Source organism: Lissotriton vulgaris, chromosome 1_1, assembly GCF_964263255.1.
Source record: "Lissotriton vulgaris chromosome 1_1, aLisVul1.2, whole genome shotgun sequence".
NCBI lineage: Eukaryota > Metazoa > Chordata > Amphibia > Caudata > Salamandridae > Lissotriton > Lissotriton vulgaris.
Window position 1 is genome coordinate 277,214,767 of NC_141685.1, and position 20,578 is coordinate 277,235,344.

General features: G+C 44.3%; 1 long non-coding RNA gene and 1 other non-coding gene across 2 annotated transcripts in view; one reads left to right on the plus strand and one right to left on the minus strand.

Moving 5' to 3' along the window:
* LOC147746927 (uncharacterized) overlaps positions 1–20,578 on the minus strand; it is an 84,170-nt gene that overhangs the window by 31,793 nt on the left and 31,799 nt on the right. The gene's annotated exons all lie outside the window — the stretch shown is intronic.
* Positions 19,682–19,797, plus strand: LOC147746931 (U5 spliceosomal RNA). The gene has a single exon (XR_015300440.1). It is a non-coding gene; the product is annotated as a U5 spliceosomal RNA (small nuclear RNA).

Sequence of the window (20,578 nt, forward strand, 5' to 3'; positions counted from 1 at the left end):
CAAGCCTAGAATCCTTTCCTGAAACACCAAAGGGCCTTGACTCTACTCAGTAAGGCTGAGTCACTATAACAACAAAACTGAACAATTGCCAATACTGAGCATAAATCCTTAGATTATTTAGTATCTAGACCCAAAGAAACTAAACATATAGGACCACACTCTTTAAAGTGCCATTAGTTATTTATTTGGCAAGAAGCTTATTAATTGCTTAAACGCAACCCTCTATCTATGTACAGAATCAATATTTACAAAAAAACGACTTCATAATCAACAGACCACAGAGACACCAATACACACTCTATGCATCTTTCAAGCGCTCCTTCGAACATACTCTGCAAGCAACGATCAAAAAGTACAGTAATTATTTACAGTGCACCAGTGGAAAAAATATAGGTAGGTTTGTTTGACAAGACAACAAACAACAAAGGTCGACGCGTTTCGAACCCAACAGGTTACAGGGTTACCCGGAATGCAAGCCTACTTAAGGTAAGCCTTGCTGGCTGTTATATAATGGCACCTAACTCGGATTAAAGCACTTCCTAGTATCAATAGGCATGCAATTACCCGGCAGGTTCTTCTGGAAACTCAGCTCTACGGATTGGGGAGACACATATGAGACATCTCTCTGTAAGTTGATACTACAATGTTTGATGACATGACTAGATAGGACCGATATGCTTTAGAATAATCCGTGTAAGACTGTGTTTGTTTTATATTTTTTTGAGACACTCTCTGTCGTTTCAACTTTGACTTTAGCAGATTTGGTGTGCCTATTGAATAAGGTAGGCGGCATTCACCACGTGGTGTGTTCTTTCAGGTATTTGATGTGGTAATTCTTCTAAATAAGAGTCTTTGTTTCTTTCTTTTTAGAACTATGTGGTCTTGATGAGAACCCTGTGACCTGTTGGGTTTGAAACGAGTCAACCTTTTTTGTTTGTTGTCTTGTCAAACAAACCTACCTATATTTTTTCCACTGGTGCACTGTACATAATTACTATACTTTTTGATCGTGATAGCTTTGATTTAGTTGTGCGCCGTTGTGAGATTGGAGTGGAACTGTTTGGTTGTTTGACCCCTGGTGTGAGAGTTTGCCCTCCTGGTTGGTGGCCACCTAAAAAAAATTGTTATCTATGTGGCTTGATTAGGACCGACCGGCTGTGGCGTATGGATGTTGTGAGGATTGTGTGTAATTGCTTGCAGAGTATGTTTGAAGAAGCGATTGAAGGGTTGCATTGAGTGTGTATTGGTGTCTCTGTGGTCTGTTGATTATGAAGTCGGTTTGTTTGTAAATATTGATTCTGTACATAGATAGAGCGTTGTGTTTAAGCAATTAATAAGCTTCTTGCCAAATAAATGACTAATGGCACTTTAAAGAGTGTGGTCCTATATGTTTAGTTTCTTTGTGTCTAGATACTAAATAATCTAAGGAGTTATGCTCAGTATTGGCAATTGTTCTGTTTTGTTGTTAGAATACTTTCCTGTCATCACTGGTGAGGAAGTGGGCGCCTTAATAATGCATGTGAAATCTGGATCCCCACTAGATCCGGTCCAGCCTGTAGTTATGTCAGAACTCACGTTAGCAGACGTGCTGGCTGAAGTCTGTAACATCTCGTTAGCGACAGCTACGTTTCCTAGTTAGTGGGAAAATGCACGCATTAAACCATGACTGAAAAAGGCTCTAGCAGATCCTTCTGATCTTCAAAACTACAGGCCGATCTCTCTTCTCCCTTGCTGCTCAAAGATCATCGAGACGCTAATCAATCGTCATCTTTCTGGCTATCTGGAACAGAATAACCTGCCGGACTCATCCCAGTCGGGTTTTCGTGCCTGTTACAGCACTGAGGCTGCATTGCTGGAAGTCACAGACACCATAAGGATGTCTTTGGATATTGGGAATCCATCGATGTTAGTGCTCCTTGATCTGTCGGCAGCCTTTGACACCATCTCTCATTGTATCCTTCTAGATAGGCTCTGAGATATTGGTGTCAGAGGCATGGCCTTTAAGTGGATCCAAAGCTACTTGACCGACCAAACTCAATGTATCCAGTTGGATTCCTTTGTGTCACTGACTAATCGGGAGGATACGGGTGTACCGCAGGGATCCATCCTAAGTTCTACCCTGTTTAATATGTATGTAGCCCCTTTGGCTGCAATTATCCGATGTTCTGGGTTTGATACTATATCGTACACAAACGACACGCAGGTGATAGTTCCCATAGAGTCAGATCCTGTAGTGACCAAAATAAAGTTTAAGAACTGTATGTCTGATATAGCCACCTGGATGAGAAAGAACTACCTCCAGCTTAATTCCATCAAAACTGAGATACTGCTATTTGGTAAGACTGAGGAATTGTGGTCACCAGACTAGGGGAGGCCCCATCCCCCAAAGAATGTGCCAAGAATGTAGGCATCAGAATTGATAACAAGTTGTCCATGGAAGAACAGGTGAAGACTTTGTCAGGCACCTGCTTTGGAATAATGAGGATGCTTAGAAAGATCTTCCCGTGTATCCCTCTTACGGCAAGAAAAACCCTTATCCAGTCACTCTTGGTTAGTCGAATGGTCTATGGCAACTCTCTCCTGGTTGGAATAGGGGAGGACTTATTATCAAAACTGCAGGTAGTTCAGAACACAGCAGCCCACCTTGCCCTTAACAAACCGGCACGGACCTCATCTGTACCTCTCCTACACCAACTACACTGACTTCCTGTTAGAAAAAGAGCTATCTTTAAGCTGCTATTGTACTGTCTTTAAGTCTCTCCAGGGAACAGGCCCTTCTTATCTTAAGAAGAAACTTGAACTGTACGTACACGCGCGTCAGTTAGGATCTAGCAATCGTAACCTGCTCTGCACACGGAGAATCAGAAAGGCAAAGGCAGGCGGTAGGACCATTTCTCATCTAGCCCCCAGCCATTGGAACAGTCTCCCTGAGGAAAGCCGGTCCTGCCAGTACTTGCCACGTTTCAAGAAACTGCTCAAGACCTGGTTGTTTTAAGATTCTATGTCCCATTTGGTGACCTCTTCTCAGGCGCCGAGAGATCCCCCTGGGGATGAGTCGCTGCACCCTACAAATGATTATAATAATAAATAATATAATAATAGTTATATTCATTATATAATTATACACCAATAAAAATGCGCCATGCGCCAGTGCCATATAATGATCACTGACCATCACGCTTCCCCAGGCGAACGTCCATCCCCGAGCGTCAGCAGTCTAAGTCAAGCGGCATCCCTGCTCCTGTCCGCAGATGCCACGGGTGAAGATCAGCACTGACTGTCCACCCTCACAACACCTCAAGATGCAGTCGGCAGTGGCCCCAAGACAGGCAAGAGAAGATTTGAACACTCTACGTGTCAAGCCATCACCGAAGATCAACCTCTGGGCTGCTAGGTCCCTCCTGACACCCGGCTCTCCCAGCATGTCACCACCCCCTGTCATCCCGACTCACCACATGGCTGGCAGCTGCCATGACGCTAGCCCTCAACACATACGTCAAGCACCACTACCAGAGTACCGATGGACTGGAGTCCTACACCGTTGCCACACCAGCTGACTAAGGAAATCAGAAGCTACATGTGAACCTGGCCTACATTGGAGTCTCAACAGTGAGAGCAAGTCTTGGCCAAGACTCATCCACTCGCGAGGGTTGTGCGTGCAACTAAGTAACAGCTCCTCGGCGGTCCTGCAGCTGCCCCCAGTCGGCACACAAGCGGCACTGGTGTAACGAAAATTGAGGGGGCCCCCCTGCAAGCTACATAGAGGGGGCCCCCACATGTATTGCTGCCAAGGTTCCAGGTTGCATATGTGTGACAGTTCAACGGCTGGAGGGTGCTTATGTGTGACACTGAGTTACACTTTATCACATGCCAATGTAGCTGTGCCTGTGTTATAATGCTAATTTCAAAATTTTCTGACCAGCCCTGAAAGAGTAAAGTGAAGGTGAGTGTAGATAGACATCTAGTTGTTTCCTGCAAATGGGAAATAGCATGGTGAGTGTTGCATGTACCCAGGCTAACCTATAAAAATATAAGAAAATAACCCAAATACCAGGCTGGCTATACTGGGTTTTTGCCAGGGCACAGCTGTCTCTAGTAAGCACTGGTGTCACCATGTGCTGAGTTCCGCCACACGTAGTTGCAGTAAAGAAAACACCACAAGGCTGAGACTGTAACAGCTAGGGCACGCTACGACCAGGACATTACTCTTTAAGCTGGTGCTTCCTTTTATGTATCACTCTACTAGCATCTCTCATTTACAAACAAACTGGATGTGTTAATAATTTAGACTTGTTAGAGGCAATGAAGTCAGATATATAAGGGTAGCCCTTTGACTGACTAACCACATACTGCCTACTTTCCCACCACATACTGGAAGTCATCCACCAGCATCCACATCTGGGCTCCCCATCCCCGTCCTCCAACAGTGAATCTGTAGCCTCATGCCCAGTGTGTCTGCCATTCAGGCCTGCTGCTTTGGCATGGGAGTCTGGGCTTTTTCGCATGAAACAAATAATAAAATGGTTGCCTCTTGCCTCTACAAACTTGATTGGTGGAGACAGAGCCAAAGGGAAAGAAAAAAATCAGATGTACTCCCTGGGGGACTACACTACCTTGCGAGGGATTTCTATGCCTGATCCTTTCTCTTTCATTTCTTGTCGCCTCAATTAACACTAACATTCTACAAAATGGGGACCAATATCTAGCAATAATTAGGATACAGTGGTCCTATCATAGGCTTTGCGCCATTGCCACAGCTTCTGTTGCACTGATAAGTGCTATGCCCTGTCCCTTCTGCACAACCCAATGGTACTGGCCAAGTTTGTGTTTCACTACCACCCGCAGGCTCTAGGCGCTATCTTTGGAGTTGCCACTGTGTGCAAGAGTCACCCGTGCCTTGTAAACTGCTTCTAGGCGGAAGTCGAAAAGAGCAGCGTGAACTCAATTTAGCGCCCTAGAAATAGCATCTGAGACAAAAGCGGCCTGGAGTGAGAGTTAATTTTATCTGAGTGCAACAAGGTCGCCGTAAGGCCCTCAGTGAGTGTTTGCCCTGCTGCGTGCCTGTGCCAGGAGGCATACATCATAGTGCCTACCGCAGTGAAGGCTGGCGCCGCTGCGTTCTTGTACCCAGGCACCACGCCTGAAGACCTATCTCGTGGTACCCACCCGGGTAAGGACAGGCACTGCTGCGTGCCTTGAGGCCTATCTCGTGGTGCCCTCCCTGGTGAAGGCTGGCACCGCTGCGTGCTTGTGCCAGGGTCACGAGCCTGGAAGTTGTGCGCCCGCCTGAGGTGACCGCGGCCGGCCCCGGCCAGAAATGAGCAGCAGTAAGGCTCACGAATGAGCCGAGTGTGCATCGTGGTGCTGGAGGATGTGGAAGACGATGACCCCTCCACAGCCCTCATGCCCTGGCCACCCGGGGAGAGAGTCTTCCACCGCCCCTGGAGGGAGACTTAATGGTAAGGTGTGTGTGGGGCAGGTGGGGTGCTGAGCGGGGTCTGTGGCAGGTGTGTGAATAATAGGGTAGGCAGAACAGGCTCTGTGGCAATTGAGTGAATAGTAGGGTAGGCAGAACAGGCTCTGTGGCAGGTGAGTGAATAGTAGGGTAGGCAGAACAGGGTCTGTGGCAGGTGTGTGAATAGTAGGGTAGGCAGAACAGGGTCTGTGGCAGGTGAGTGAATAGTAGGGTAGGCAGAACAGGGTCTGTGGCAGGTGTGTGAATAGTAGGGTAGGCAGAACAGGGTCTGTGCAGGTGTGTGAATAGTAGGGTAGACGGAACAGGGTCTGTGGCAGGTGTGTGAATAGTAGGGCAGGCAGAACAGGGTCTGTGGCAGGTGTGTGAATAGTAGGGTAGGCAGAACAGGGTCTGTGCAGGTGTGTGAATAGTAGGGTAGGCAGAACAGGGTCTGTGGCAGGTGTGTGAATAGTAGGGCAGGCAGAACAGGCTCTGTGGCAGGTGAGTGAATAGTAGGGTAGGCAGAACAGGCTCTGTGGCAGGTGAGTGAATAGTAGGGTAGGCAGAACAGGCTCTGTGGCAGGTGAGTGAATAGTAGGGTAGGCAGAACAGGCTCTGTGGCAGGTGGGTGAATAGTTGGGTAGGCAGAACAGGGTCTGTGGCAGGTGTGTGAATAGTAGGGCAGGCAGAACAGGGTCTGTGGCAGGGGAGTGAATAGTAGGGTAGTCAGAACAGGGTCTGTGGCAGGTGTGTGAATAGTAGGGTAGGACGAACAGGGTCTGTGGCAGGTAAATTAATAGTAGGGTAGGCAGACCAGGGTCTGTGGCAGGTGTGTGAATAGTAGGCCAGACAGAGCAGGGTCTGTGGCAGGAGAGTGAATAGTGGGTAGGCAGAACGGGCTATGTGGCAGGTGAGTGAATAGTAGGGTAGGCAGAACAGGGTCTGTAACAGGTGTGTGAATAGTAGGGTATGCAGAACAGGGTCTGTGGCAGGTGTGTGATTAGTAGGGCAGGCAGAACAGGGTCTGTGGCAGGTGTGTGAATAGTAGGGCAGGCAGAACAGGCTCTGTGGCAGGTGAGTGAATAGTAGGGTAGGCAGAACAGGGTCTGTGGCAGGAGAGTGAATAGTGGGTAGGCAGAACGGGATATGTGGCAGGTGAGTGAATAGTAGGGTAGGCAGAACAGGGTCTGTAACAGGTGTGTGAATAGTAGGGTAGGCAGAACAGGGTCTGTGGCAGGTGTGTGAATAGTAGGGTAGGCAGAACAGGGTCTGTGGCAGGTGTGTGAATAGTAGGGTAGGCAGAACAGGCTCTGTGGCAGGTGAGTGAATAGTAGGGTAGGCAGAACAGGGTCTGTTGCAGGTGTGTGAATAGTAGGGCAGGCAGAACAGATCTGTGGCAGGTGTGTGAATAGTAGGGCAGGGAGAACAGGGTCTGTGGCAGGTGTGTGAATAGGGTAGATGGCTCATTGTGCGAGGGCCCAGCCCACTCCAGGGTCTGCAGGGGGCATGGGCAGGGTAGGTAGGCCCATAGTGCAGGATCTGCGGGAGGCAGGGACAACCTCGGTGGGGCCATAGCTTGTGGACTAATTTCTGTTTCTAGGTCATCTGTGTATCTTTTCACTAACCTTTTGTACATACGCTTTCGCACTCCTTCACATACTATCACACACAGTGACTTGCACCTCTTCATTCACACTTGCACACAGTTTATCGACTGTCTCTCTCACACGCACATATTCACGTGCTTCGTCACTTTTAGTGATACATTCACACTCATTTTCACATATGATAACATTGACCCCAACCACACCCCATTACACAGGTTTGCACTCCTAATGCAATAACTTCTAATCATTCAAGCTCGCACTCACAGTTTAGAACTGATGTGCACTCGGTTATGGTTACATGCTCCCTCATGCATAATGTCATTGACCAATCTTTCTCACTCATGCTCACTCATTCATTCATTCACATTCATTCAGTAGCTCAGTCTCATTTACACTCATTCACATTCGAATTCAGGCCCTCGCTCTTTTACATGTACAAATTCACGCCCTCATTCTCACAATTACTATTAAACACGTGCAGGCACACACTCGCACTTTGTTGGATGCACTTTAACTCACTTTGCATCATCCATTCTCTGAAAAGTCTTGTCAGTATATGAAACTGATGAGTCTAAGGGGAGTTCTCTTCTCTGTAGGGGTAGGAGGACGGGGGTGCTCATTCTCAGAAGGGCTGTACACAATTGTGTGTTTTTTATTTGTTACAAAATGAAGCTTTTAGATGGATGTGGTTCGCCAGGATCTCATTCATGTGACTTGTTTTCGTGCAAGGGCGTACTGTGCGGAAAAAGTGACATGCCATACGAAAGCCCTGGTGTGAGCAGAAAAAGTCCAAGTACATGTTTTTATTTGCAAGATTGGGTGACCATTGTCCGTTGTCCGAGAGGATCCCTTTTACGGACGCCTTTTGTCCATAATTTTGGGCCTTTCAGGAAACAGAGGTGTTCCCCTGCGAGAGGCCTCGCCCCCTGATGGGGTGCCTCGCACTCCTCCTCGGAGCACTAGAGCAGCCCCACCCGCCCATTGTCTTTCTGTCTGGGATAACTGTCACATACAGAACGACAATGGGCCAGTCTGGGCTGTGAAAGCATGTGGTGGCCTCCTCCAGCCTTGGTCTAGGGCAGGGCATTCTGCCCCATGGAAGTGCAAAAACGCCCATACTGCTGCTACCTGAGAATCCAGTTAATCAAACACAGGCGGGGAAAGAAGTTAAAAAGAACGGGTTACAGTTCTTTCAGAGTCTCATCATTTTCAAACTGACACATTTTCAATATTTAATTTAATTTAATTGTGGGTTTCTAACGCGCTAGAATGGACTCCTGAAGGAGTATCTCTGAGCAATAGACCGCTGGGAAACCCGTCCTGGCTTTCCCTGTGAGATGGTCCCTACTGGGTTTCTCCAAGGGGAAACCAGGCATCCCCGGCGTATGTGGGGGGCCGTTGTGGAGATGAGGCAAGCTAATGCCCAGAGTTGCTGAGTGTGATCTCTGATTAGAGTAGGCACCGAGGTGAGAATTATCGAGTCCGCTGACCCTGGTCCACGATAATATATTCAAGGAAGCCTTGGTTGCTGCTTTTTTATTTTATGCGGCTAACAACCATTGACAAAGCCAATAGTTCTAGCTTGTTGTAGGTGTAACATTACTTGTTCTAGGTGTAACGTTATTGTATTATATATCTTGGTGCAATGACAGAAGCAACAAAAACACTGGTCTGGCTGCACATTATACTAAGCACAGATTTTTAGCTTAGGTGTTTTAAGCAAAGCCCTTAATTACACTGAACACTCAATTTGGAGAGACCCCCAGTTTTTTCATCCCACTTAAAGCTCTGGAAACAACACCATGTCACAGTCGCCTCACGTCCGGGCACTATGCATCATGCACGACTCATGCCTTTAACTTTTTCAGATTGCCTATGTGCAGGGGCATAGTGAACCCTCTCCCACCCCACCCCTTGCTTTAGGAACTACAGTGAGGGTAGAGTTCTTGATGGGCCTCTTCTGTCTGCAACTCTGCAGAAAAAGGCTCAGCTCATAATTGATGTGAAAAGGCGAGTGAGTAAGTAAGGGATTGGATGGATGAGTGAAATGATGGATGGATGAGTGAAAGGGTGGATGATGGGTGAGTGAATGGGTGGATGAATGAGTGAAATGATGGATGGATTGATGAATTGATAAGTGAAAGGGTGAATGGATGGACGGATGAGTGAAAGGGTGGATGTAAGGCTGGATGAGTGAGTGAAAGGGTGGGTAGATGGACAAAAGGATGGATAGATGAGTGAAGAAGTGAAAGGGTGGATGGATAAGAGAAAGGATGGATGGATGAGTGAAAGGATGGATGAGTGATAGGTTCAATGGATGGATTCATGAGTGGATGAGGAGACGGAAGGGTGAGTGGATGGAATGATAGATGGCTAAGTGAAAGGGGGATGAAGAGAGAAAGGGAGGATGAGCGGATGGCTGACTGAACGGGTGAATGGGTGGAAGGATGAGTGACTGGGTGGATGAAAGAGTAAGTTAAAGGATGGCTGGATAGGTAAATGGCTGGATGGATAAGTGAATGTATGGATGGGTGGAAGAGTGGATGGATGAGCACGGATGGATAGGGTGAAAGGGTGGATGGATGGATAATGGGTGGATGAGTAAAAGGGTGGATGGAAGGATGGATGAGTGAAATGATGGATGGAAGGATGCATGATAGATAAGCTTGTAAATTGTTGAATATGGACATGGATGGGCACACACATGGAAGGTCAGAATGAATGGTGAAAGACTGAATAATGGATGAAAGTATGATTACACATTGTAAGCCCCATTATCTTAAGCAACATTTTCTATACATTGACTTTCACGTTTATATGAGTCATTGTCTATATAATATGTGTGTGATGTAACGCACTCTGACACCCTGCCGTACATACGTCGAATGAGTAGCACTATAAAATAAATTAAATACACATGAGAGAAGGTCTATGTGAAGATGAGGGGCACCATTGAAGTGTGGTAGCATGGCCCAACTGGCCGGACCGGACATCGGACATCGGGCATCTCCCTGTGAAATTGGAAAGGTGGGGTGGGGCAAGTTTTCTTACCACAAAAAGACCTGTACTTTTGCTTAAAGCGCAGCGCATACTGAAAAACCATGAAGTGCACAATTTTCTCAACCTAAAACAAACTTATTTTCACTTGTGCTTAAGTGGTTGTCTATTCACTTATTTATATACTATGGCGCAACCTCCTCTAATGTGTCTGTAAAACTTTCCTTTTGTCCTGAATTTTGACCACCTGTCCTGAATTTTTGTCCTGAATGTTGACCCTTTGTCCTGAATTTTTACACTCACTGTCCTGAATTTCCACTCATGCCAGTTGGTCACCCTATTGCAAGAACGAGTTTCCTGCGGGTGAAAATGATGCGACATTGGGTAATTCAAGTTTCACCAGCATAATTAAGATGTCACTCCGGCTTATTCTGAGATTGTGGAAGTGGAAGAGTATGGGTTGGTGGGGTGAAACCACATCATTGGCTCATGTGACAAGGAGCGGTGTGATGCCGCAGAAGTGGTTTTAACAGGGAGGTGATATATCGTTTCATTCATCAGGACTAGCACGAGGCAGTCGGTGGAATTCTCTAAAATACTTGTCGATGGGACGTATACCCCGAACATTTTGTCACTTTCTCTAGAAATGCACAGGTCCCATTCGGTGACCTACGATGAGGTGACCAATCAGGACAATGTCCTCCTCGTGTCCGAGCTCTGATATTGCCCTCTCTGGTTTTGCGAGGCTTCGGGTCTTGGTAAGGCCCTGTTGATGCCACATTTCTACCCGGCTTGTCACCTAGTTGTACTCTTTTTATGAATGAATTTTCACAGGCTCTGTTTGCGAATGGACTCCGCCTGGGACAGCTATGATCAGTGGGTCGAGGTCAGAGAATGTTACTGTAAATAAACCCAGATTATATTTGAGTCTGACGCCTAGATTGTGAAGGGTTCACCAAGGCTGCCCACAGCCTCAGTGTTTACACTTGACAATGTGTATAAACCACCTCACCAAGCCTCAGTCTCATTTTTACCATGATTGTGAGAACAGACTAGATTAATGGCTGGTTTACATTTTAGAATCAGACGGCCTCTGCAAGGTCTTGCCAGAGTCACTGTTATGGGTCTCATTCGCAAAGCTATTCTTGCATGTAAGTTTGGCACACACATGTAGAAGGATTTATTTGCACAAAACTTTTGGTGTGAGCAGAATTACTCACAGGTGTTGGAAATAGGCAGGAAGTAGTAGTTCCTGGGCTGGAATGCGGTGAATGTGGACCCCACAAACTTAAATGTTTAACTTACAACACCCTGAAAAAAGTCAACAATGTATTTGTGATGAGTAGGATAAGAACCTTTTCTGAGATGAGAAAGGCACCCTCCATTCAAAAACAAGCATTTGCAATGCAATAGGTCTCGTATTTACACGACTTTGAGCTATTGACATTGCAAATGACAATGCCTTTTATTTTTCGTTTTTAAAACACAAATAAAAGGCATTGTGATTTACAATGCCACTAGCTTAAACTCGCGTACATGAAAGAGAGACCTATTGCTTTGCAAATGCTTGTTAGTTCCAACTACTACTTTCAAATAAATCTTTCCAGTTTGTGGGTAAAATGACGCCACTAAACTGAAAACCTTCTACAAGAGCACGTAGGCAAAAGATCGGATACTTTCCTTATGTAATAAAAACAACTCCTGCTCTGTGTGAGATATCTGCGTATTCTGATATCAAATACTACGCATACAGGATAATGTAGTTTCAGTCATTGGTTTACTTGAAGTTGTAGTGCCTGTTCTGCTGTGAACATGCTCTGGGGGCCATAAGGGCTGCCTGGGCTGGCTAGTTCCTGCTCTGCAATCTGGGTGTGCAGGGTTGCAGGCCTGGCTCCCACTATTTGTTCTCTGCTTAGAGTTCACCCGACCCTGGAAAAAGGGATGCCAAGAGCTCTGGGCGCTTACCTTCTCACTTAAAAGCTGGCTTTCAACATGCTGCTGAGAGGGCCGTCCTTGCATCTGGTACACGTGGTCGTCCGGGTGTTTCAAAGACCCTGATGTTATGTTTCTGGGCTTCTAAGACACCACCCATTATTGCCTGTAAAGAGAGCCTTATCCAATCACAGCAGCACGGGGTCCCGGGGTCGGACGAAATGTAACAAAAGGAGTGCAAGACATAAAATTGTATAGTTAATCAAAAGAGGACTAGCTGGGATGGGGTTGGTATGATATTATATTGTAATCATACTGGTGACTCAGTATTGTTTTGTCAGGGGGAGATGGCACCTGTTGGGTGTCTTTAGAAAGCCCTCACCCACCAACCTAGTTGGTGGCATGCTTCATCATCGGGCCCACCCAGTGACACCTAGCGTGTCCCGGGTGTGCTACGACGCCTGGCTACAGCGGAGCAGGTATGTCACTGTGTGTGCGGTGAAGGGTGTAAAGTAAGTGAGTTTAAAACGGCTTGGCGGGGGCAATCGGGCCCAGAGGGGATTCCTATAGCAACCATTGCTACCTTGCCTCAGGGCCCGGGCTCGTACTTCCTCGTACACATTGTTATGAGTAAATAGACGAGTGCTGACTATGCCGAAATGACCCCAAAGAGCTTTGTTAAATGGAGACGCGAAAAATATGGGTGATAATCCTTTTTTTATTGCGGTGATGTTGGGACATGCCTTTAAATGCACTAGGCCAACCTGGGATACTTGGCACGGCTGGGACACTCTCCAGAGCCAGGCAGGAACCTGGCCGTGCACAGTGCCAAGGGGCCCCCCAGGAGATCGGGCCCCCCGCACCGCGGGGGCTGCGGGGGTTATTGTTACGCCCATAACAAGCTGCCCCAGTGCTGCCCTCCTGCAGTCCCGCAGCAACCCCAACAACGGGCCTCCCCAGGCGGGAGAGGGAGAATAGACATTGCTCCTCAAACAGGTTATCGGTTACAGCCAACCAGGTCAACAGGGGCATTTGATCAGGCAACACTTCTGTGAACTCTCACCTGGGACTCCATCCATGTCTATGGTCCAAACCCACCATAAGGAACTGGCTAATTCATAACACATTATGAGGACAACATATGATAAACACACAAATGGTAAAAAACAATTAGTACAACAGACTATTATGATATAAAAAATATATTTTTAATCTCGATATCTTTTTTTAAAAAATAGCATAATAAATGATTTAGAAAATGTTGCTGTGTAAACATGATGAATATAGTACATTGATTATGAAATGACAAATCTGATACATTTTTAAAACCAAAATATAAAAAAATACAAAAAAGTTAATTTCCAGATTATTCCTTCAGATTTTGTTAGACTTGGGCTGTGTCAACGCGTTTCGACAATCTTTTGTCTTCATCAGGACTTTAAAATATGCAGCCACTTTTTTCTAAATAGAATAGAACAGATTTTAGATAGATGTAAGGTCAACACTTTCTAAGTTATATACAGCAACTTTTGTTTTTGACTGACCAAAGCTGACCAACAATTCATAACAATTTATAACAGTCTGTTGACAATTTTTTTTAAAAAATATTTCTAATAAACACATGTCGAGCATTAGCTCAAAAAGGGACAATAAAATAGAATAAAATTTCTTAGCCAGGCTTGTATGATGCATAAGAGTGATAATACAGAATCGTAGAGACTACAGAGTACAGAGCACATTTGTATTAACTATTTATAGTTTGGCCAGGACAGAAAGGAAAGTATTCTCTCGGGAATAGTGTGAAGGTGAATTCTTATTGGCAAAGCTTTCTGAAGGCTTATTCTTATTGGACAATTTTAGATGTCTAAAGGGAGTTTAAAGGGAGTTTATCCTGCTAGATCTTTGTTTATTTGTTGGTATATATAAAACACAGTCATTGTCTAATAGGCTATTTTAGTAACTGCTATTTAATTATATATCTATGCTCTTTCTTGGTTTCATAATACCTTCAAATAATATCTTACCTGTAAAGGGTTTTGTAGTAACCTTCCACTGTATTCTTTTTTAGAAAACTGTACAAGAATGATATTGGGAGTGAGGCACCTTTTCTATATTGGTCGTGCGGTATGTGATATCTGTTAAAATTGAAAAGACAAAACATATTGGTATTTCAGTTTTTTAACTCTATTTTTATTACTTTAATCTCTAGTCTTGAAAGCGAGACGAGTTATTTACTCTGACCCCTTTTATTTCCTCATCGTTGGTATTACCTGTAAATGCAGTATTAGCTTGAAGGAATTTCTGCTTTGGCTGAACCTGACTGATAAAAATTTGCACTTTACTGCACATATAAATGAGTCAAAAGTTGAGTTTTTGGATATTTACATACAAAACAATGAGGGCTCCCTTGAAGTGGACCTATATTCAAAGCCTACTGCACGTAATACGCTTTTACATTTCAGCAGCTATCACCCACGATGCCAGAAAGATAGCATACCGTTCTCTCAATTTCTGAGAGTCAGACGGAATTGCACAAATATCAGAGATTTCGATATGCAAGCGGTAAAAATGAAAGAAAAGTTCATCCAGAGGGGTTACCCGCACCGTTTGGTAAGAACAGCTTATAAAAGAGCTCGTTTTTACGATCGGGATATGTTACTGAACTCCCAAAAACAGAAAAATGATTCCAAACTAGTGTGTATAACAAAACACTCAACGATGGATTCAACTATAAGACAAATAATCAACTCCAACTGGCATCTCTTAAACACCACAGATAACCAGGAGAAAATACAGAAACCTATGTTCGCGCACAGACGGAATAGGAATTTAAAAGACCAAATAGTCCATTCTCGCCACAAACCAAAGACTCAGGATACCGCATTCATCCAGAAATCAATTACTGGAACAAACGCAATCAAAGGTACCTCTAGGTGCGGATCATGCCACTCATGCGACAGCATTATAACTGGTGAAAGTATGCAATTCAAAACGACAACCATTCGGGCTAAAGAGCTATGGAATTGCAAGACGAAAAATGTGATCTATTTGATCATATGCCCCTGCAATCTGGGCTATGTGGGGGAAACGTCACGCATGATCAAAACGAGACTCACAGAACATAGGTCGGCAATCAAAACGAAACGACTAACAGCCCCACTCGTAAATCATTTTTCAGAATACAAACATAAACCAGAGGACATAAGATGGCGCATCCTGGAGAAAATTCATGTGCAGGAGAACCAAGGTGGTAATGAAATACGAAAGAAGCGTGAGGTCTATTGGATATTTACCCTTGGGACTTTCGAGCAGGGTCTTAATCAGGATCTGCCCTGGGAGAACGCAATATTATGAACACATAATCTGCCACCAATTTATATACCCCCAATGTAATGAGTCTGATTATCAAACCCTTAGAAACATAATTAAGCGATATCACTCTAAACTTTAGCCTCACCTCCGCTTTTGAATTAAGCGATATCACTTTAAACTTTAGCCTCACCTCCGTTTTGGACTAGGTAATATGACAAAATAGATGAGGTTCCTTTAAAAGCTAACCCCGCCTCCTTCTTAGGAAGTATATATAGAGCAATGGAAGAAGGACTTTCTGTGATCGTCCATTTTCTTATTTGGAACTCTGACGGAAGGAGACGTACGACGCTTCTGCTTGCAAGAAACGGTAAGAGCTTAACAAACTCCGCGCTTTGTCTGCTTGACTCCCTGCAGACTTACCTATCAGCCGCTAACTGAAAGCCTTGTTTGGCGAAACTCTATTTGAGATACTAGATGCCTATCGAATCCTAACTAGTCACTAAGGACAGTATTTTCCTTTCATTTTCCCCAGATTTTGGGTCATTGCTGCACCGCCTTGGGCACTCTGACCTATGCTATCGATATCCACACGAAGGATCCGCATTGATTTAACCGCCAGGAAGCTAAAAGCCGTACAAGCGAATCCGTCGTCGTCATGTTGATTTGATTTCGAGAGGTAAACAAACGTGAAGGAATGCGGATAGAACTTAGCAACAAACCGAATTAACTTCTAACCCCTTGTTACTCTTATCTTTTTTCGAGGGATAAAACACTGAATGTTTTGTTTTCCTTCTATTTTCAGGATGGTGTTAATTTTCAAATTTTAATATCATTACGAGTTTTAACCACGGTCACTCGTCAAAACATAGGGAGCGGTGACACCTGAAAGATACACCTAAAAGACCACAGCTCCCCCCTTTTCCCGGCTTTTCATCGTGTACGATTTAATTTGGAGCAACTATGCTCACTGAATAAGGTAAATTATGAAATAAATAAGGATTAACAATTGACAATGATATCTGAATTTGTTCTGACAACATTAGTCTAAATGCAAGTAGATTTGAATCTCTTTCTTATATACACAGGAGCGTGCCACTTGAAAACAATTAAGTGGACCGTTCTGCGGCCGTCGCCTAAATGAAACCGACCCTTGGCCATATTCTCTGATTGAAGAGTGCTAAGAAGGAAACGAGGGTAGGAGTAATAAGTGTGCAGCTAATACTGCATTTACAGGTAATACCAACGATGAGGAAATAAAAGGGGTCAGAGTAAATAACTCGTCTCGCTTTCAAGACTAGAGATTAAAGTAATAAAAATAGAGTTAAAAAACTGAAATACCAATATGTTTTGTCTTTTCAATTTTAACAGATATCACATACCGCACGACCAATATAGAAAAGGTGCCTCACTCCCAATATCATTCTTGTACAGTTTTCTAAAAAAGAATACAGTGGAAGGTTACTACAAAACCCTTTATAGGTAAGATATTATTTGAAGGTATTATGAAACCAAGAAAGAGCATAGATATATAATTAAATAGCAGTTACTAAAATAGCCTATTAGACAATGACTGTGTTTTATATATACCAACAAATAAACAAAGATCTAGCAGGATAAACTCCCTTTAAACTCCCTTTAGACATCTAAAATTGTCCAATAAGAATAAGCCTTCAGAAAGCTTTGCCAATAAGAATTCACCTTCACACTATTCCCGAGAGAATACTTTCCTTTCTGTCCTGGCCAAACTATAAATAGTTAATACAAATGTGCTCTGTACTCTGTAGTCTCTACGATTCTGTATTATCACTCTTATGCATCATACAAGCCTGGCTAAGAAATTTTATTCTATTTTATTGTCCCTTTTTGAGCTAATGCTCGACATGTGTTTATTAGAAATATTTTTTAAAAAAATTGTCAACAGACTGTTATAAATTGTTATGAATTGTTGGTCAGCTTTGGTCAGTCAAAAACAAAAGTTGCTGTATATAACTTAGAAAGTGTTGACCTTACATCTATCTAAAATCTGTTCTATTCTATTTAGAAAAAAGTGGCTGCATATTTTAAAGTCCTGATGAAGGCAAAAGATTGTCGAAACGCGTTGACACAGCCCAAGTCTAACAAAATCTGAAGGAATAATCTGGAAATTAACTTTTTTGTATTTTTTTATATTTTGGTTTTAAAAATGTATCAGATTTGTCATTTCATAATCAATGTACTATATTCATCATGTTTACATAGCAACATTTTCTAAATCATTTATTATGCTATTTTTTAAAAAAAGATATCGAGATTAAAAATATATTTTTTATATCATAATAGTCTGTTGTACTAATTGTTTTTTACCATTTGTGTGTTTATCATATGTTGTCCTCATAATGTGTTATGAATTAGCCAGTTCCTTGTAGCCTAAGTCTGCCTGGGTATATACTGTTTCAAAAATTATTGTTTCCCTGACCCAGGAGTAGATCCTAACAGGGGGTCCCTGATACTTACCCAACCAAACCCACCATAAGGAACTGTTAGAACTCATCACAGACCATCACTGAAGTCAGCAAGGTGGGAGCCAGGCAAGACCGCAAGACATGTCATCATCAGTGAACTAACGGTATGGAGCGGACGTACCAAAACCAGCGGTCGTGTCCTGAACCCCTCAGGTTAAACTGCGGGTACCCGCCGGGAAGGTCCTGCCACAAGTAAAGTCACCAGCTCATGTCTGACGTCGTCCTGCCACCTGAATCGGAAGACTGATGGACCCTGTAGTATTTAGTTAACTGTTTGTTTTGTCCCCACAGGTTGGACTAACGTTTTGTTTGTTCTTCAATAAAGTTGGGGAGGAATGTAGTGTCCTGCAGGACACATTCTAGGGCGCAGCAGGAAGTTGTATACCCAGCCACTCCCTCTAGGGCTGGACACACTCGCACCCCCACACCCATCCATCACGGGTGTCACGAGTGACGTGGGCCCGCCAATAAAAGGGCCCGGGTGCACATGCTTGTGCTCGTGGCCCGTTATCGATCCATACTACCAGCTATCTGTGTCCGTCCTTTCCTGCCATGTGGGCCTGAGGCCCATCACCACACGACCCACAGTGAATAATGGCCCTTTAATTAAAAAAAAAAAATAATCCTATTTTATTTCAGTTTTGTATAGCGCGATGCTGGCCCGGGAGCACTTCTGCGCTTTACAAGGCAACCAGACACCTTCCAGGCACGGAGAAGAGTGATTGTTCTTGTGGTTTGCGAGTCTGCCATTTATTGCAGTATTATACGTCTACTTGTATAGTGTACTCCTTTGAAACATGCACACGTCACTTTCCCTCTTGTAATGTATCATTTGCTACCTTTTGATACATGCAAAATTGCCACCATTGCCTCATGTAACGTAACGTTTGTTCTTGTGTTTTGAGTATCTGCCACTTAGTGCAGTATTATACCTCTATTTGTACTTTGTACGCTTTTGTAACATACACACGTCACTTTTTTGCCTCTTGTAACATATCGTTTGCTAACTCTTGTTTGCTCGATACATACACAATTGTCACTATTGCCTTATGTAACGTAACGTTTGCTTTTGTAACCTGCTCACTTGTAATTTTCCCTCATGTTTCACCACTGTTTCTATTGTGAAGCGCTCCGACAGCTTCGGGAAAAGTCAGAGCTAAATAAAGCGCATCAAATAAATAAATAAAATAAATAAATCAAAACGTTTTCTCAGAATCCCCTGCATCGGGTGGAAACCGTGATCCGAGCCGGGTCACCGGCTCCAAAATGTGCAGCTTTTGCTGCTGTTCTGCGGGTGAGCCCCATTCAGTGACCCGAAAACACAGCTGGGGGAAGGGGGTGGACTGATCCGGCGGTGCCTGGGCCGGTCAGACCCTCAGACACCCTGCGGGAGCTTCAGCTGCGAGAGAGGCGGAGGGAGGGGCGACTTAACAGCCAGAGCTGCGACCTGGACCAGGGTTCGAGTCCGGCTGCGGCTCAACAGCAAATCACGAAAAGACCCCGCGGGTAATTAAATATTTATTTAAAACTGCCCACGTGTAGTGTAGGCAGACTAGTGCTCCTGTAAAGCGCTGTAATACCTAGAAAAGCAAATTGCACGAAGAGAGCAACAAAAGTAAACCCTGATACACTCCCGAGGGTCACGTGTGACTGAAAAGCCGCGTCGCGAGTGCTCCAGTAGGGGTTATTTGCATACCCACAATCCCCTGTCACTTGTAATCCTTCTCATTAGTTTAATTAAATTTATTACTTAATGTAATCAAAATAAAGATAATAATATTAATATATTTTATTAGACTTTGTCTCGTTTTTTTGTCTCACACTCAGAGTCATAGGAGTTGTGTTCAGTGCGCCCTCTGCTTCCGACACATTTCAGTATACTCTAGTTTCTCTTCAAACCGAATAAATCTTTCGCCTTTTACTAAAGATTTCCGTGGAGAGGAACATTAAAGAGTTTCATTCAATTTTTGAAAGCTCCATCTCTGATGGAGTTGCCCAATCATGTCAAAGAAAGATATTATCTACTGGATCTATATGGATGGCGATCGTTATTTGATACAGGTAGACGCCCCGCCACAATAATGTGCATTCATTTGTTCGGTGAGAGAGGCGGAGGGACGAATGAACAGCCAGCGCTGCAGATTCTGACCCTAAAACAAGGAATGGGGTTCGAGTCCTGGCTGCAGCTCAACAGCCTGATACCCCTAGCAAATGACCTAAAGACCCCGCTGGTAAATAATATACGGGCAGATTTACAAGCCCCTTGCACTTTTGCGTCATTTTTCCAATGTTAAAAGTGGCGCAATGGGCTTGTAAATCTGCCCCCAAACACTTAAAAATCGACTTAATCAGATCAACACCTCAATCAAAATGTATTCACTGAGACATGTTTCAAGTATTCATTTACTTTTGTGTCCCACACTCGGGCTGATTTACAAGCCCCATGTGACACTTTTACGCCGCCGTTGCGTCATTTTTGTGACGCAGCGGCGGCGTAAACAATGCGCCACTATGCGACATATTCGCAACTTGATGCATCTAGTGAGATGCGTCACGTTGTAAAGCCCTGCGCTACATTATACCTGCGTCAGGTATAATGTATGCAGGGTGGGCGTTCCGTCACAAGGAAAGTGATGCAGTGAAATGCCCCCCCCCCCCCCCCCAGCACAAGCCCACAGCACAACGCAGACACGCCCACAAGGGAATACTTTTCTGGCATGGTTCTTTTACTTTTTAAATGTATATGGTGGGCGTCTGCACAGCCTATGTCCTTC